This window comes from Saccopteryx leptura, chromosome 5 (assembly GCF_036850995.1).
Source record: "Saccopteryx leptura isolate mSacLep1 chromosome 5, mSacLep1_pri_phased_curated, whole genome shotgun sequence".
Classification (NCBI taxonomy): domain Eukaryota; kingdom Metazoa; phylum Chordata; class Mammalia; order Chiroptera; family Emballonuridae; genus Saccopteryx; species Saccopteryx leptura.
The window spans coordinates 174695625-174715724 of NC_089507.1; positions in this window are offsets into that span (position 1 = coordinate 174695625).

Genomic DNA, 20100 nt, shown 5'->3' on the forward strand with positions numbered 1-20100 from the left:
TGAAGGAAGTAGGATTTATTTAGCTGGCGGAGCAGTGTGATCCCCAAAAGAGGCAACCAAGCATGTGCTCCTGGAAGTTAGATTTCTTACATCTTATATACCTTTTACAGAATACAGGTTTTCATGCAAGGGGCTCGTGATCCCTTTGTCTAGAGGTATACATCACTCTCATGACTTCAGGATGGAGGGTGAGTTTATGTGGGTTGTGTTGGGTAAGGATAAGTGTTGGAATTTTTAATTAAGGTATTTAAACATTGTCTCTTAAAGGCTTTTAAGAAAAGAAAAGGGGAAGACGTTTTCAGATAAGTTCTATCTTCTTTGCTCTGTGTAGCAAGTGACCCCAGTCACCCTTTCAGAGAACTATAGGAAGTAGTTAATCTATGAATGGCTGACTCAGTTGCCCCTGCAGGCTCCCTTCCCTTGCATTCTTCTTGTTTCTTCCTTCTCAGGAAAGTGGGGGCTTGCCTCTCCTTCCTCAATATTCTGCTGGAAATGGATACATAATTCTGCGAGACTCTTCAAGTGCAGAGGAAGTTAAAAGTAGGACTATTTTGCTTTCAGCATAGTGAATACTTAGTATTTACAAGTGTTTCCATCAATAGATTAATAATCAAACCAATACTTACTGAATATTCAATGTATGTCTGCAAACAAGGTGGTTATATTCTTATTTCTTCCTCTCCTACCTCCAATATCCTGTGTACCCTTTTCCCCACCCCAGTCACCAGACTTTTGCAGGCTCACTGTACAATGGAACCTTTTCTAGTGAGAATAAATGAATGAACAAATGAGTGAATGTGTATGGCCAGTGTCCACTGCCATTGTGGCCATGCAGATTCTCACTGGATTTGAGCAGTTGGTAAAGAAAGAGTGGAGCCAAAAAATGGTGGACCATTCCTTTATTAAAGTCTTATACTGGTGAATGAGCAAACAGGCAGAGCTCTCATCCACAGCTCCCAAAGTCCTGATGCATTCTGGGTTCCACAACCCAGAAAATATTCTCTGGCTCCTCCTGGAATCAAAGGCCCCCACCAGCCTCAGCGGAGCTCTCAAAGACCCTCAGCTCTGGTTCCACATCTGCACTCCTTCATCTCTTCCTCCAAAACCCAGGCTGGGGAAAAAATCCCTTCTCCAGAAAACATTAGCAATACAATGGCCCCTCCCAAGCAGGAAGGCAATCCGCAATTTTCAATCTGCCACCCTGAGGGATTGAGCACCTCACCTTTCACAGACTGCATACACATGGCGCTGCCCAGGTCAATGCAAAGTATAAGTGAGCAAACCTGAAACACACATTTACAAAGTTATTTGCCCAACAGTGAATGAATAAATGAAATACACACACTTAGGAAAGGAGATAACATGAAACTCATAGAAGATCTTAGGGCAGTGGTTCTCAAAGTGTGTGCCAGGGTGCACTGGTACACCCTAGAACAGTGGTCCCCAACCTTTTTTGGGCCACGGACCAGTTTAATGTCAGAAAATATTTTCACGGACCAGCCTTTAGGGTGGGATGGATAAATGTATCGTGTGACCGAGACAAGCGTCAAGAGTGAGTCTTAGACAGATATAACAGAGGGAATCTGGTCATTTTTAAAAAGTAAAACATTGTTCAGACTTAAATATAAATAAAACAGAAATAAAGTAAGTTATTTATTCTTTCTCTGCGGACCTGTACCAAATGGCCCATGGACCGGTACTGGTCTGCGGCCCGGGGATTGGGGACCACTACCCTAGAAGATTTCCAGGTGTGCCCTATGGTATTCCAGAGAAATATGTGCCTGTTGGGGGCCAAAGTTTAGATTTTTAGGGGACAGAGGTGTGGGGAATTGGCTGTAAGCTGACAGTCTGCCCAACCCCCCACCTCACTTGCCTGATTAGGTTGCAAAAGGCTGTTAAGCTGTGGTGCTGGATTGTTTACACTACCCCCCATGCTCCCCGGGAAGACTGGAGGCAAGTTTCTTCCATCCTTTGTTTGGTGTACAGTTAGGATGATATATGTATGGTGGGGGTTTTCTGCACTTGGTAAAATTCTTGGTTTGCCTTGGAAACATGATCAAAGATCTCATTGATTTGCTAATGGCCCACTTTGCCCTACAATTAAAGCAAAATGCGGTTTTTGGGTGCACTATGTTCTTACCAGCAGCAATTACAGGGCCCTCCTCACCCCATATTTTCTTAATTTTGCATATTTTCTTAATTTCACACCTTTCCCACTTAGGACCTGGAACTACTAGCTGCGCTGGTTCACGGCATGTGCCCAGATATAAAAATAAATATAGTTACTCTATTATACCATTTCATTACGGAAATACTACTCTTTTTGTTAATACATCATTATTATATTTATTATTAACACATCATTATATTATTTTTAGATAAATACACCCAAATAAAATGGATAGATTTCTCAAAAAGAAGTGTGATATTGAAGAATCCAATTCTGGAAGTGAGCACAAATTAAGTATAAATAAAATAGGACTTTAAGGCTCACAGGCAGAATTTAATTTATTCCATCACTTAACACTGAACAATATGATTGGACTAGAACCTCATTCATGGAAGCTTCAAGTGATTTTGGTTTAACATTAACAGAAGAAGAAGAACTGGCAGCTATATCCACTGATCATGGATTGATGATTAAACATAAAAAATTGTCTCTTGAAGCTTTTTGGATTTCTATAAAAGAAGAATATGTGGCAATACCTAAAAAAGCTTTGAACATTTTACTACAATTTTCAACATACTATTTATGTGAATTACGATTTTCTATCCTCAACACAATTAAGAGTAAAATGAGAGGAATTCTTCAATGTATTGACGAGGACATGAAAGTTTGCCTTTCAAATATGTGCCCAAACATTGAAGAAATCACTAGGATACATCAGGCTCATGTTTCTCATAAACACAAAAATGAAAAAACTTAACACATTAGTGTTAATCCAAATTCGGAGGGACCCAAAATATGGAAGACAGGAACAAGGTCCATCGTTTATACATCAAAGCTTTATTGTCTAGCTTGGCCAAGCGGCGGGAACTCCGACAGAAATCTGATGGAGAACGCGCTGGCCTTTTGTTCTACTTAGTTTTTATAGTTTTGTAAGTGGGAAGTACAGAAGCAAAAATTGCAATTAGGAGCCCCTTACTGCTATTGGTTATAGTCATATGTCCTTTAACATGATAGGACCACGTTCAATTTGCAAACCATACATCATTTTGGAGAAAACAAAATTTACAAGTCAACACAATGGTAGAAAGATGTCTCTTTACATATTAAAGGCTTTCCTATATTATCTAGTGTTTATCTGCTATCTCTCTGTCCAGAGTCACACACGCATTTACATAGGAGAGGTAGTTTCGATGGGGACAAATGCCTGCAAATGGCTCATTGCTATAAGAAAAGGTTTATTTTGGCTTTTCTCTTCCTGCATCTGGCTAGCCATTCACCCCTTTCCCCACAGGTGTGGTGGAATGTCTGGGAATCCATGTTTTCCTCCCCTTGCATTTACAATACAATGCCAAGGGCCATCCTGGTTATGCCAATCACACAGTACAGAGACTATTCTCACAATTTCTCTGCACACCTTAACCCAAATTAATAAAATGTTCTCCAAGCCTCATAAAATATTAATATTAATTCTGTAGCCTTTGGTACTTTACAACACCTGCGGGTGAAATGGCTCAGTGGCTCCTCAATTAGCACCAGGACCTCCCAAATGTACTAAAACTTATGAAGAATGTATCTATGTATATTAAAAGATAACTTTTTGTTGTTTTTAATTTTTTTAACCCTCTTTTCTATGAATTCTAAAAAGCATAACTCAAAAAAATGTAACATAAAAATGTTTTTTAATGTCAGAATAAATTTAATTTTGTTGTATTTATTTCATTTAATTACCATAAAAGCATGCTTGGACTTTATATTTTTTCTTTAATATTTGACTTAATTATTATAACATATTTCTCAGAAACTTGTATATAGCGTGCCTACAATTATTTGTAGGATTTTAAATGCGCCCCGACTTCAAAAAGTTTGAGAACCACTGTCTTAGGGCAATGTGGCTGTTCTTGGGCAAGGGAGCTTGGCAGACAGAGGCAGGCTCAGCAGTGAAATCCTTGGCAGCCGGCCCTGGGGCTGCTGGGGGATGAAGGGGCACCTGGCGGACACATAGCACTACACTCCTTGTTGGCTCATTTAATTGCTGCTCCAGTCTCTAACTTTCTGGGGAAAATCCAAATGTAAGTTTTTCCCAGACTTCAATCTCTCTTGTTGGACTTCATTTCAAAAGATGAAAAACCACAAGTGATGGTTTGAACACTGTGGCTACTTTGATTCTGATGAACCAGGACTTAACATTAAAGAAAATCAAGATTTACAAAACAAAGCCTGGCTAGGGGGTAGGGACAGGAGGAAAGCTAGGAGCACGTTCCTGTAGCTTGATTTAGCCCGGGTGATCACCATCACTCAGCACCTTGTGCATAACCTGTCGGGTACCTTTTAGGAAGCCACCTCCTGGGCTTTATGACCATCTCCTCCCCTCTGTCTTCTAGATTGTAATGCACCCTGTTGGGCAGATAAAATGTATTATGCTCACTTTGTTAAAGATTACGCTGCCCACGAGGAGGCCGTCGCCCAGGTGATATTAATGTGTGTTGGGGTGGGCTAAAGGCAGGCAGAATCCTTGTAGCCTGGGGCTTGGTTTTGGGATTAAGCCTTTCCTACCCTTTTTGATGTGGGGTGGTACAATCCAATCATGCCTCAGAGAAGTGACTTTGTAGTAGAGACTTCCCTATTTTGTATATTGGATTAAAGGTTGTGAAGCTACACTATAAAATAGGGGTAGAACGGGAGCTTGCCCTCTTGGTTCCTGGGATGATTAGCATGAGAGAGTAGAGCCAGCAGCGGAAGGAGGCCACGTGGAGGAGGCCAGGAAAAGCAGCCAAGATGGCGGAGTGCTGAGTGAGAGGCCAGTTTGTGTAGAGTTTGTATTTGGGATAAGGAAGGAGATGGGGAACTGAGGAGAATAAGGCTGGTGAGCTAGAAACCTTTGATTCTAGGAAACTCGGATAAGTCAGTGGCTTTGTGAGCACTGCATGTGATTGGGTTTTGGAGCCCAGTGTGTATTTTTATTTGCCCGCCGGGTGCAAGCTAGGATTAAAGACTATGGCCCACCAGTTTTTGGCTCCATTGTTTCTTTACCGACTGTCCGAATCCAAGGCGAACCTGCATGGGCCAGAAGGCTGCTGTGATAGTGGCCCTGGCCCTGGCTTCTGGCTTTACAGGCTCCGCTGTTTCTTTACCGACTGTCCGAATCCAATGCGAACCTGCATGGGCCAGGCTGCTGTGATGGTGGCCCTGGCCGTGGCTTCTGGCTTTACACACCCCATAGTACCGTAGACATCAGAAGTATCTGAAATTTGTTGATTAAGAGTAAGTCCATGCAGTTAGCCTTGCCTAAACTTAATGAAAACCAGAATCCCTCCAGAGCTGGGCCCCGACCTCCACACAGCTCAGTGTGGGCACAGCTTGCAGATTGAGGCAGCCTGTGGTCTTTGGGCCCATTTACGTCACCGTCACCCTCTCTCCTTGAGGGAGTGAGTGTGCAGCTGGCAAGTGCCTGGGCAGAATAACTAAACAGACAGGCACAGTGCCTGTGAGAGCTGCTCCACCAAAAGCAGGGAGAGAGGGTTCTGGTTTTATATTCTTCTTGTTGTTAGCTTAACATTCTAGAAGAATAGAGCAGATGGAAAAAAGAAAAAGGGTTGAGGTGGAATTAATTCAAATACATCCCGTTTGCAGAACAAGCCCATCAAGTGTATGTCCCTTGGTTTCAGTACCAGTGCGATTTGTTCTCCTGTCTTCTCAGGAGGGCTTGGGCCGGTTTGAGCCAGTTTTCGTGTTGGGATTGGAACACAAGCAGAAATATTGTAGGAAAACGATAAGAGTTCTTCCAAAATTATCTCTCCTGTGGAAGCAGAAGGACAGATATGCAGTTTGCTTAGGGTGCTTTTCAAAGGTGCTCGAGTTCTTCGCAAGCAGGAGCCTCATCCCTGAAAGCCTGGTTTTGATCCTAAACTTCCTTGGGGCCTGAGCAATCGTGAGTGAGCATAGACAGGTCTGGGAACCAGGAGGGCATTTGCAAAATATTTTCAGAAGTTCAGTTGAGAGAGTGGCACCTGAGTTCCTAGCAAGTAGCAAAGGAGGGTCACTTGAACTAGTTATAAAATAAACACAGTGCCTTTGCTTTAGGACAAATAATGCCCACAGCACAGGTTGACATCTGGGAAGTGCAAAAAGGATGAAGGAGCAAGAACACCCAACCACCAACCATGATTCTTCCCCCCCTTCTCTCTCTCTCTCTCTCTCTTTCTCCTCCATTCCTCCCTTCCTACCTCACTCAGTTCCTCCTTTCTGTTAAGTAAAACAACTTGTAAACCTGTAAGAATTTTTATGAGTTTATTTGAGCCAAACTGTTAACAATTGCCGGGAAGCAAAGTCTCAACAGATTAAGAAAGTGCTCCGAAAAATAGTAGTTTCACCACTTATTTATTTTATACATTAGAATCAAAGGGGAAGACATAAGGAGGTTACATGTAATTGATTGGTGATAGATTAGGGAGGCGGGAGAATGGGGGAATCTCTGGGATTGGATAAAGGTGAAAATGTGTACACCAAAACCTTTCTTACATAGGGAGGCACAAGACAGGTTAAGGTCATTAACATGATAATAATAACAATAGTGAAAGGGTTTGTTGGTTCCTGCTGTGGTAGGATGCTTGCCCTGAGGGGGCAGAAAAAAGATTACCCCTACATTTCAAAGGCATGTTATCAGGTACATTATTGTAGATGCAAAAGGCAATAGATAGGCTTCAAAGCATTGACCTTGTTCAGAGAGAGAGAAAATACTGTAACTCCCTAGGACCCACTACCCACCATAAACTGCTTTTAGTTAAAAAGTTTCAATTTCAGACCATCCTGTGTGTTTACTTTAGGCCCCAGAGTCTGTAGGAACACCATACAGCTTGTCATGTGGCCCCCTTTCTTTCTTTCTTTCTTTCTTTCTTTCTTCCTCCCTCCCTCCCTCCCTCCCTTCCTTCCTTCCTCCCTTCCTTCCTTCCTTCCTTCCTTCCTTCCTTCCTTCCTTCCTTCCTTCCTTCCTTCCTTCCTTCCTTCCTTCCTTCCTTCCTTCCTCTCTTTCTTTCTTTCTTTCTTTCTTTCTTTCTTTCTTTCTTTCTTTCTTTCTTTCTTTCTTTCTTTCTTTCTTTCTTCTTTCTTTCTTTCCTTCCTCCCTCCCTTCCTCTTTCCTTTCCTTTCCTTTCCTTTCCTTTCCTTTCCTTTCCTTTCCTTTCCTTTCCTTTCCTTTCCTTTCCTTTCCTTTCCTTTCCTTTCCTTTCCTTTCCTTTCCTTTCCTTTCCTTTCCTTTCCTTTCCTTTCCTTTCCTTTCCTTCCATTGGTAATTTATTTTCTAAACACTTTTGAGGGGAGTGAGCACAAGAAAGCCTTGGGCAAGTAGCACAGACATAGTGCCTGGGTTTCTCCATCTGTGTGTCACAGGGCATTTTGAGACCCAACACTGCCCATGAGAAACCTTTCACCACCTGTAGAGGCCCATCCCGGAGTTTAGGGCCAAGGTCAGCTTCTGGCATGCCCCCTGATCTGTTGCACAGGCCCCACGCTCAGAAGGGTAGCGTACTTTGGTTAAGGCTTGAGGTTGCCATCATAGAATTCTTAATATTTTGAACAAAGGTCTCTGCATTTTCAGTCTACATTGGGCCCAGCAGATTGTATAACCAGTTCTGCCTGGGGCTTTTTTTTAAACTTTATTTTTTAAACTTTTTTTTATTGAATTTATTGGGGTGACATTAATAACATTTTATAGGTTTTAGGTGTGCAATTATATAATATATCATCTGCATATTGTACCACGTGTTCACCACCACAAGTCAAGTTTCCCTCCATCACCATTTATCCTCCCAATACCCTGTCCTACCTCCCCACCGCCTTTCCCTCCGGTAATCACCATGCCGATTTCTGTCTGTGAGGTGTTAGCTTTTGTGTCTGTGAGGTGTTATTTTTTGTTTTGATTTTGATTAATTTCTTCACCTTTTTTCACTTGCCCCCAACCCCTCTCCCCTCTAACAGCTGTCAGTCTGTTCTCTATCTATGAATTTATTTCTATTTTGTTTGTTATTGTATTTTGTTCATTAGATTCCATATATGAGTGAAATAATATGTACTTTTCTCTGATGAGCTTATTTCACTTAGCATAATAATCTCCACGTCCATCCATGCTGTCACAAAAGATAAGATTTCCTTCTTTTTTTTAATGGCCAAATAGCATTCTGTTGTGTAAATGCACCACAGTTCTTTTATCCACTCATCTGCTGATGGGCACTTGGGCTGTTTCCAGCTCCTGGCTATTCTAAATAATGCTGCAGTGAACACAGGGGTGCATATGTTCTTTCTAATTAGTGTTGCAGGTTTCCTCGGTCATAAAACAGTTCCTGGCTTATAAAACGGTTCCATTTTAAATTTTTTGAGGAACTCCATACTGCTTTCCACAGTGGCTGCACCAGTCTGCATTCCCACCAGCAGTGCAGGAGGGTTCCCTTTTCTCCACATCCTCGCCAATACTTGACATTTGTGGATTTATTGGAGACAGACATTCTGAAAGGTGTGAGGTGATACCTCATGGTGGTTTTAATTTGCATTTCTCTGATGATTAGTGACGTTGAGCATCTTTTCATATATCTATTTGCCATCTGTATGTCCTTTTTGGAGAAGTGTCAATTCAGGTTCTTTACCCATTGTTTAATTGGTTTGGTTGCTTTTTATTGTTTGTTTGTTTGTTTTGTGTGTGTTGAGTTCTTTATATATTTTGGATATTAATCCCTTATCAGATATATCATTGGCAAACATGTTCTCCCCTTCAGAAGGTAGTGTTTTCATTGTGTTGAAGGTTTCTTTGCTGTGCAAAAAATTTTTAGTTTGATGTAGTCACACTTATTTTTTTTCTTTGAGTGCCCTGCCCAAGGCAATATAATAGAAAAAATATTGCTATGAGAAATGTCCAAGATTTTACTGCCTATGTTTTCTAGGATTTTTATGGTTTCAAGTCTAATATTTAAGTCTTTATTTCATTTTTAGTTTATTTTGTGTATGGTATAAGAAAGTGGTCTAGTTTCATTGCTTTGCATACATCTGTTTAATTTTCCCCAAACCATTTACTGAATAAATTATCTTTACTCAGTGTATGTTTTTACCTACTTTGTCAAATATCAAATGACCATAATGATGTGGGTTGATTTCTGTGCTCTCTACTCTGTTCCATTGATCTATATGTTTGTTTTTATGCCTATTACATGCTGTTTTGATTACTATGGCTTTGCAATATAGTTGGATATCACATAGCATGATTTCTCCAACATTGTTCCTCTTTCTTAAGATTGCTGTGGCTATTTGAGGTCTCTTTTGGTTCCATATAAATTCTTAGAATATTTGTTCTAGTTCTGTGAAATACATCATTGTTATCTTGGTAGAAATTTTGTTGAATCTTTAGATTGCGTTAGGTAGTATGGACATTTTAATGATGTTAATTCTACCTATCTTTGAACATGGTATACACTTCCACTTATTTATTTTATCTTCAATTTCTTTTTTCAGTGTCCTAATTTTCCTAGTACAGGTAGGTCTTTTACATTCTTGGTTAGGTTTATTCATAAGTATTTTATTTTATTATTTTTTTCTGTTGCAATTGTAAATGGGATTGTTTTCTTAGTTTCTTATTCTGATAGTTCATTATTGGCATATAAAAATGTGACTGATTTCTGTATATTTATTTTGTATTCTTCTAATTTATTGATTTCATTTATCAGTTCTAGTAGTTTTTTTTTTTATGGAATCTTTAGGGTTTTATATATATAGTATCATGTCATCTAGAAATAATGGGTTTTACTTCTTGCTTTCCCATTTGGATGCTTGTTATTTTTCTTGTTTGATTGCTGTGGCTAGTATTTTCAGTACTATGTTGAATTAGAGTGGTAAAAGTAGACATCCCTGTCTTGTTTCTAATCTTAATGGAAATGCTTTTAGTAGTTGCCCATTGAATATGATGTTGGCCATGGGTTTATCATAAATGACCTTTACTATGCTGAGGTATGTTCCCTCTATTCCCAATTTGCTGAGAGTTGTTTTAATATTTTTAAATCATAAATGGGTGCTGGATTTTATTAAATGCTTTTTCTGTATCATTATATTAATATGATCATGTGGTTTTTATCCTTCATTTTGTTTATGTGGCCTATCACATTTATTGATTTGCAGATATTACATCAACCTTGCATCTCTAGAATAAATCCCCACTTGATCATGGTTTATGATTTTTTTATGTATTGCTGGATCTGGTTTTGTTGAAGATTTTAGTATTTATGTTCATAAGGGATATTGGTCTAAAATTTTCTTTTTTAGTGTCTTTATCTGGCTTTAAAATTAGGATAATACTGGCCTCATAAAATGAGCTTAGGAGTGTTCCCTCCTCTTAAATTTGTTGGTATAGTTTGAGAAGGATAGGTGTTAGTTTTCCTTTTAAAATGTTTGATAAAATTTACCTGTGAAGCCATCCAGTCCAGAACTTTTGTTTGTTGTGAGTTTTTTGATTACTGCTTCAGTTTCGCTAATTGTAATTTGTCTGTTCAGATTCTCTGATTCTTCCTGGTTTAGTTTTGGAAAGTTGCATGTTTCTAGGAATTTTCCATTTAATCCAGATTGTCCAATTTGTTGACATATAGCTATTTGTAATCATTTCTTACAATCCTTTCTATTTCTCTGGTGTCAGTTGTTACTCCTTTCTTTCTGCTTTTATTTGGGCCTTCCCTCTTTTTTTCTTGAAAGTGTGGTTAAATATTTGTAAATCTTGTTTATCTTTTAAAAGAACTAGCTCTTGATTTTATTGATCTTTTGTAATTTTTTTTTTAGATTCTATTTTGTTGATTTCTGCTGTTCTTTATTATTATTTTCTTTCTTTTTGCCTACTTTGGTCTTTGTTTCTTGTTATTTATTTAGTTCCTTTAAGTGTAACTTTAGATAGTTTACTTGCAATTTGTGTTTTTATTACTTGAGGTAAGCTTACTATGCTATAAGTTTCCCTCATAGGACTGCTTTTGCTGTGTCCCATAAGTCTTTAGTTGTTGTGCTCTTATTTTAGTGGATGTTTCAAAGTGTTTTTAAATTTTTTCTTGTATTCATTGTTGACCCATTCATTGTTTAGTAACATGATATTATCCTTCATGTCTTTGTGTGTTTTCAGTTTTTTCTTGTGTGTGATTTATTTCTGGTTTTATGACATTATTGTCCAAGAAGGTGTTTGATATGATTTCAGTCTTCTTAATTTACTGAGACTTGTTTATGTCCTAACATGTGGTCTGTCTTAGTAAATGTTCTATATAAACTTGAAAAGATGCCTGACCAGGTGGTGGTGCAGTGGATAGAGCATCGGACTGGGATGTGGAGGACCCAGGTTTGGGACCTCGAGGTCACCAGCGTGGGCACGGGCTCATCTGGTTTGAGCAAAAACTCACCAGCTTGGACCCAAGGTCCCTGGCTCGAGCAAGGGGTCACTCGGTCTGCTGAAGGCCCACAGTCAGGGCACATGTGAGAAAGCAATCAATGAACAACTAAGGTCTTGCAACGAAAAGCTGATGATTGATGCTTCTCATCTCTCTCCGTTCCTGTCTGTCTGTCCCTGTCTATCCCTCTCTCTCTTTGACTCTCTCTCTGTAAAAAATAAAAATATTAAAAAAAAAGAGAATTTTAAACTGAAAAGAATACACATTCTGTCGATTTGGGGTAAAATGCTCTGAAAATATCAATTAAATTCATCTGATCTAATGTGTCATTTAAGGTCACTGTCTCCTTATTGATTTTTTTATGTCAATGGGTGTTAAATCACATCGTATGACTGTATTACTGTCAGTCTTTCCCTTTGTGTCCGTCATGATGTTTTTTACATATATAGGTGCTCCTATGTTGGGTGCATAAATGTTGCCAAGGATTATATCCTCTTATTGGATTGCTCCGTTTATCATTATGTAGTGTCCTTCTTTATCTCTTACTGTAGACTTTGTTTGAAAGTCACCTTTGTTTTAAAGTCTATTTTGTCAGATGTAAGTATTGCTACTCCAGCTTTTTCCCCTTTTCATTTGCATAAAATATATATATTTTTATTTCTTTACTGTTAGTCTCTGTGTGTGTATCTTTTATTCTGAGGTGGGTCTCTTGTAGACAGCATATATATGGATTTTGTTCCTTATCCATTCAGCTACCCTATGTCTTTTGATTGTATCATTTAAGCCATTTATATTTAAAGTGATTATTGCTAAATACATATTTATTGCCATTTTATTCTATATAACAATTTTTCTTTGCTTCCCCTTCTTCCTTCTCCTCCTCTTTCTCCTTTTCGTGTTCTTCCTCCTGACTTCCTCCTTTTCCTTCTCATTCACCTCCCTCTCCTCCTCCCCCATCTCCTCCTCCTTTTACTCCTTCTTCTAGAAGGTCCTTTAACACTTCTTATAGTGCTGTTTGGTAGTAACAACCTCCTTTAGCTCTTCCTTCTTTTCTTTTCTTTTCTTTTCTTTTTTTTTTCTTAAGTGAGAGGAGGAGAGAGAGACACACACTCCCGCATGCACTCTGACTGGTATCTACCTAAAAACCTCTGTCTCAGGTGAATGCCTGAATCAACAGAGCTATCCTCAGTGCCTGGGGTCAATGCTCAAACCAATCGAGCCACTGACTGCTAGAGGAAAAGTGAGAGAGAAGTGGGAGGGTGGGGGAAAGAGAAGCAGATGGTTGCTTCTCATATATGCCCTGACTGGGACGTTTGCAGGTTGAGCTGACGTTCTATCTACAGATCCAATGGCCAGGGCCTTAGCTTTTCCTTGTCTGGAAAACTCTTTATTTCTTTTTCAATTTTAAATGTTAACCTTGCTGGGTAAAGTAGTTTTGATTGTAAGTCCTTGCTTTTCATCACTTTGAATACTTTATGGCAATTCTTTCTGGCCTGAAATGTTTTTGTTGGGATTGTCCTTTGTAGATAACTGTTTTTCTATTGTGACTTTTAAGATTCTCTATTTGTCTTTAATTTTTACCATTTTAATTATGATATGTCTTTTTGTGTGCCTCTTTGGTTTCATCTTCTTTGGGTTCTGTATTTTCTGGAACTCTGTGAACTTTTTCCTTCACCAGGTTAGGAAATTTTTTTATCAATAGTTCTTCATATAGGTTCTCATTTCCTTAAGCTCTTTCCTCTCCTCCTGGTACCTCTGTGTATGGTTTTGTTACACTTCACATTGTCCCAAAGGTACCTTAAACTATCCTCATTTCTTTAAATTCTCTTTTTCTTTTTGATACTTTGATAGGGTGTCTTTTCTATCTTGTCTTCCAAATCAGTGTTTTCATCCTTTGCTTCTCCCAGCCTTCAGTGTATTCCTCATTTCAGATGTTGTATTCTTTTTCTGTTTTTTTTTTTATAATGGTTTGTATGTCTTTTTAATGCTGTTGAGAATTCTTATAGCCATTACTTTGAACTCTATATCTGATATATTGCTTGCCTCTATTTTATTTAGCTCTTTTATAGATATTTCACCAATTTTTTTGTTTGGGCCATGTTTTTTGTCTCCCCATTCTGGCTACCTCTTTGTTTGTTTCTCTGTATTAGATAAATCTACTGTGAATCTGGTACTGCTATTGTGGACTTATGTGGTAGGTATCCTGTGGGGTCCAGTGGTGCATTCTCTTTGATTGCCTTAGCTGGCTGAGTGCTCCAGGAATGTCCCTTGTGTGCGTTATGTGGGCTCCACTTTTGTATTGAGTATTAATTGCTATTGGCCCATTAGTGCATGGGCTTGACTCTCAGGCTGGTTGCCTGCGAGACTCGACCCTAACCATGGCATGTGAGCTGCTGTGCAAGTGCTGAACACTAACGTGGAATTCACCGAAGCAGTGTCTGACTCCTGCCAAGATTTCTTTTTTGATATGCTGCTTCAGAAGCTTATTGGATCCTGTTATGATGGTGTCTGAAACTGGCCACTGGATGTGTTGGTTTGGGGCCTCTGGGAGGGACTCTAGTGCAAGCTAATGTTAGACCCTGTCCGTGACTGACCCTGGACAAACTATTCGGAGCCAGAAGTAATCCACAGTTTGAGGTTTCCTCTGCTGAGCTTGCTTGCCTGCAAGAAGGACCAAGCTTCATACCAAGGCTGACTTTTACCAATACCAGGCCTGGGGGCAGGTCAGAAAATGTCTGAAGACACCCAAGATCTTCCTCCACCTGCTGGCTGCAAAAAGCCTCTGGCAGTACTGGAGTTCCATGAGGTAAGACCTTAGTGAGTCACCAGGTAGGCGTGAGTGGTGTTCACCTGAGTTCTACAGGTTCAAAAATCAGTTCTCATGCTGGGACTGAAGCAAGGTATACCAAGTCTACCACCGGGTACTCACACACTTTTGTGTTGGGTGGGGTCTCAGGGAATGGTCAGGGTGAAGCCAGCTGAGTTTATCAGACACAAACAGACCAAGATTCGGCTGTGTGAAGGGAGGGCTCTGCACAGGTTGGGCATGGGAGGGGGAAATGGCTCATGCGCTAGAGCCACACTATGCAGTCTGTCCCAGATTTTGCCAGGAGAAGATAGAGTCTAGCAAGGTGTGTTCTCCAGAAGTTGGAAGGAGGAGGCTAGTGGATTTCCCATGATGAGGTGGTGCTGGTCAGGCTCAGAGAATGTGGGAGGTGTGGCCCCCATTCACAGTGTCACAACTCAGTCTGTCCTGAATTTTTGTTCAGACCTTGGCAGAGCATAGCCACTAGGAGTTGGGAGGTTGAGTCTGCAGGAGCCTGCAGGGTGGGGCTAGCAGGTGTCCTGTGAGGGAGAGGAGCCAGTCAGGTTCATGGGAAAGGGGGTAGAATGGTCCTTGCCTCAAAACTATACAACTTAGTCACTGATAGCCCCCAAGTCTGCCTAGACTTCTGCACCCTGGTTGAGGTAGCTGATTCCTCAACAAAGCGTAAGCTCTACAAGGTGGAAGCTCAGACAGTGGGACTATTGCTTTTCAAGAAAGATGGCACCTGCAGTGTGGGAGAATGACTCATCCCAGAGATCCTGATAGCTGTCTCTTTGGCTCTCAACTCAGAGCCACAAACACCAGATTCTCCATACAGTATTCTAGCCTGTTTCACCTTCCCTCTGCCAGAGCCCACGGTGAATGGCTGCAAACAAAATTTTGCACATTGGCCCTTTAAGAGGTTTCCTGGTCTCTAGCAGACTCCTGAATCTCCCTGACAGACAGAACCCTTACTGTTTTTCACAGCCAGATGTTACGTGGGCAACTCTTCCCTGCTCTGGTGCTCTGGGCTGGGACTCCAGCTAGGGGTTGTAGGACCCGCACTTCTCAAGGGAAACCCCTCACATCTGAGATATCCCTTCAACACCTTAGCCGACATTTATGGGACCGGGACCTGTGTCTCCGCCCTTCTTACTAGTCTCGATATGGGTTTTCTCTAAATCTTTGGTTATAAGACTTCCCTTCAGCTAGTCAGTTGGTAGTTCAGGATGATGGCTCTATATTTCAGTTGTAGTTATATGTTTTGGACTGGGAGGTAAGTATAGCTTTCACCTACTCTGCCTCCATCTTGGCTCTCTTAGGATTTTGTTTTTTCAACCAAAGGAGAAAAGAGGAATTTGATTGGGTTGGTGGGCCTTAGAGAAGAGGTCATGACATCTGAATTCAGTCATGGGGACCCAGTTTAAGCAAAGTCAAAAGCTGAAGAATGCTCCTCTAGAGTAGAACCCTGTGTAGAATGTGGATAAAGGCAGAGTGTCTTTGGAGACCAAGTGACCAGGTATATAATAGATATGTAGCATTCACTTTACAAGGGCCCGACCCTGCTCCAGCATCCCAATAGTGTGGGAGCCTGGGAGTGGACTGTGGTGTTTCTGTACCAGGCTGTCTCCAAGACGCAGGTGGTTTATGAACAGCAGAAGGCATCAGGAAATAGTTACAGAGAGGACAGGGGACATGGTGAACAGGTACTGTGTACTGACTACTGCTAACAGCCAGCCTTGTGAATCTACTGTGTGTCAGGGGTGGGACAATATTGGAGCCATTTTATTGACACATTTATATATTTTTTATACTAAGAGTTTTGAAGCCCAGAGACATTTGGGGGACAGACTAAAAGGGGATTAGGGATCTCAGGCTGAGAATTGCTGTAGAACTTAGGAACGTCAGTGTTAAGTTCATTAGGGTACGAGCTAGGCTCCAAAGGTGCTCGAGAAACAGTAGCTGCCACAGTGATTGCTTGCAAACCTGGCCATGGCTTTATAAAGCTGAAATAAGAGGACAGCCTGCATCCTCTGATGCTTAATAGGACATATGACATCCTTTGCCTACAAAGTCATCAAGAACAGCTGCTTCCTTATCAGGAAGAATGTGAGGCCCAGAGTTGTTGGGTGTCATTCCTGGGGTCCTAGACAAAAACTTCCATCTCTTGACTCTCAAAGGAGTGCTCTTTCCACTAGACAGCTCAGCTGTCAGGTCTGCATGCCTGGCTCCCTGTGGCTACCAAAGTCTAGTGCAAGAGAGCTCTCAGAACTGCAGGAGGCTGAGGGAGGGAGGGTTCTGCTGGCTCTTCCTGACCTCCCTTCCGCTGACCACTCTTGCTCATCCTCAGGTCTCAGCACAGGTCTCAGTAAGCCAGGAAAGCATCCTGTGGCCTCCCAGCTGCATCAGGGAATCCAAAAGAAGCACAGAAGACAGTGGTTCTCAAATTTCCCTTCCATTCTGGGGCTTTGATAACCACCCACGAAATTTCCTTTCTGCCAAAGTTAGCCAGCTTCAGATTCTGTTGCTTGCAAATTAGATCCCCAACTATCCCCAGTGGCAGGGATGGCCCAAGAGGAAATGGTTGTGTATGGCATTGGATGTGTGAGAGGACATGCAGGAATGATCTCAGCCAGCTTGGGGCCTGTGGCTGGTAGGCGTGGAAATCTTGCCAGGTAACCATGGATGAATAAGACACCTACTCTTCATAGTTTGTCAGTGTGCTATTGAATTTAGTATATTTGCTTAGAAAATAGGGCAATGTCCCTGAGCCTACAAGGTGGTTGGGAAGAATGGATGTTGCTTCTCATCTGGCACAACTTCCTTGCCAGGTGAGCTTGAGTTATTAAGAGTGGAATGGGAATGTTGTGCTCATCAGATCTCTGGTTCTTATGCATGTTTACTCAAAAATCTGGGCAATTTCCCCTGTGGACTGAACCTGAAAGCTGAGTTTAAAACTGCCTGACCAGAGAGCAATTTTGCAGAGGCAGGATTTTTTGGTTCACCAAGAACAGCATGTTTGTTTGGGTCAGCCAGGAGGCACAAGAGCTTTGGGTGACCTGTTCTCTCTTTGCATAGCAGTGAATAATCTGGCCTTTAGTTCAAAGCAAGGTCAGGAAAACACAGTTTCTTGTAGATGTGTTTGCTGAATGAGTAGCTGGCGGGTGCTGGCTGGCTCACATCTCCTGGGTGAATGCTGGTTTGCAATCACACTTCTGAGGGGGACAGTGCCTCAGGCAAAGGCCACATAAAGGCATTCCCACTGCTCATTTCTTCAGGAATTTGAAGGAACCACATCAATAGGCCCATGAGACATGTGGCAAACGTGCAGCTTTGACATCAGGCCAGGCTCACCTTTCAGGTGCAGCAGTCTGTCTCCTGGGGCATCAGCATATCTCGTGGGGATCTCTGCCTTCCTGAAAACCTTTAGGAGAATTCCACATGTTACATAATCTGAGGTTGGTTTGTGCTCTGCTTGACAATGATAGGTGCTTACAACAATGGCCCCCAGTGACTCTCACTGAATTAATTCCTGCATCCTTTCTTGTCGTTCTTTTTCTCATCAAGGTGTGAGGGGGCCTGTTTCTCCACCCCTTTGATCTTGGTTGGCCTGTGGATTGCTTTGACCAATAGAATGTGGTGAAAGTGACATTGGGCAAGTCCTAGACTAGAGTCTCAAGAGCTCTGGAAGCTCCCATGTCTCTTGGAGCCCTGAGACCTATGTGGTGGGTGAAAGTCTGGTCCAGGCCACTGGAGTACTAGAGACCACATCAAGGAAGAACAAGGTGCCAACAACCAGCACTGATTTCCAGGCAGACGTGTGAATGAGGCTGTCTGCACCACCAGGCCAGAGGCAGCTGGGTGTAGCCACATAAGAGAGCCCGTATGAGTACTGGGGAATCATCCAGGCAGGCCACAGTATGGTGAGAAATAATAAATTGTTGTTATTTATAGCCACAGAATGCTGGGTTGATGTGCTATGCAGCAGTAGACAATTATAATAGACCCACACTTGACCATCTTTTTTGGAGAGGGGCTGTCACATACTATGTAAGGCATTTTTAATACTTTGAACACAATTTTGAATGCTCTATATTGTGTCCATTGAACACAATATAGACTGTAAATAAATGGCAGTCTAAATTTGCTTGGAATTACTAAATCATGAAGTTTATTCTCCATATCAAAACTTGATAGTTTTTTGGTTTTGTTTTTTTTTTAAACTTGTAAGCTTTGAGCCAGAAATCCAATTCCTTTCACATGTTATTTCTGAGGCGAGGATTATTATTATTTTCCTTTTCTGGAGACATGGCTCTAAATCTACCCAAATCAGTTCTTAAAATGTTTGTATGCCAAGTATTTAAGGGTGACATATCATGATGTCTGATGTTAGCTTAACAGATATATTTGGCAATTATGAGAAAACTTCATTCCAGATTCCAAAGTTATCACCATCATTAAAATTGTTTTTCATGAGTTTATATCATCTGCTAACAGGATAAAGCATTTAAATATTGTTACTTTCTGCTCACAGTCCCCAGAGGCCCTCTCCTTCCCCTGGAGCTGTGATCCCAGGAAACTTGCCATGGACTAGAGTTCAAGAGGAGGTGAAAGACAAAGTCAGGCCCCAAACTCAACCACCATCAACTGTTTGGGAGTCTCTGTTCAACTACACGAAGGCCATCCTGGCCTTCAAGGACTGCGTGGTGGCAAAGCTGCTGCTTGTGATGGTAGTTGTGGTGGGTTGTGATGGTGATGAAGGTGGAGTGGTGGTGATAATAGTGGTGGAGACGTGATAGTAGTAATAAAGGTGGTGGCGGTAGTGGTGGTGATGGTGGCGATGGTGGTGGTGGTGGTGATGGTGGTGATGGGGGAAGTGATGGTGGTGATGGTGGTGATGGGGGAAGTGATGATGGTGGTGGTGATGATGGTGGTGATGGTGGTGGTGGTGATGGTGGTGATGGTGGTGGTGGTGGTAGGGGTAGAGGTGGTGATGGTGGTGGTGGTGGTCGTGGTGGTTGTGATGGTGGTGGTGATGGTGATGATGGTAGTGGTGGTGGTAGGGGTAGAGGTGGTGGTGGTGGTGGTGGTGGTGGTCGTGGTGATGGTGATGGTGGTGGTGGTGATGGTGGTGGTGGTTGTGATGGTGATGGTGATGGTGGTGGTGGTGATGGTGGTGGTCATGGTTGTGATGGTGGTGGTGATGGTGGTGATAATGATGGTAATGGTGGTGGTGGTAAAGCTAATTGTGGGAGTGGTAATGCTGGTGTTGAGGTGAGAGTTGAGGCAATTTGGAGGCATCTCAAATAGTTTAGAAAAGAGATCACAGTGGCAAGGGGAGGTAGTTACAATGAAAATGGAAAAAGAGGTGATGAGTGATACGCATTTTGGAGATTGTATTGGTAGGAATTGCTGATGGGGGTGAGGAAGAGGGAAGAATCAGGATGGCTGCCTTGAAGCCTGTGCTGGAGGAAGCTGGAGCCCCCTGACATCAGTCCTCATGTGAGGTCTATGCGGGGCATAGGAGGGGTTGTCCCAGGGCATGTGGAAAATCCAAACTGGAGGCTGGGGAGCAATCAGCCTGGGTCACAGCTGAGCAGCACTGTGGTTAATAGGGTTACTTGTACCCTCTGGAATGTATGGCGGGGCTGGAGTGAGAAAAGAGCATTCAGGGGATAGGTGAGGCCTGGCCAGTGCTTGTGGGGACAGGGAAGCCGATGGCTGAGCCA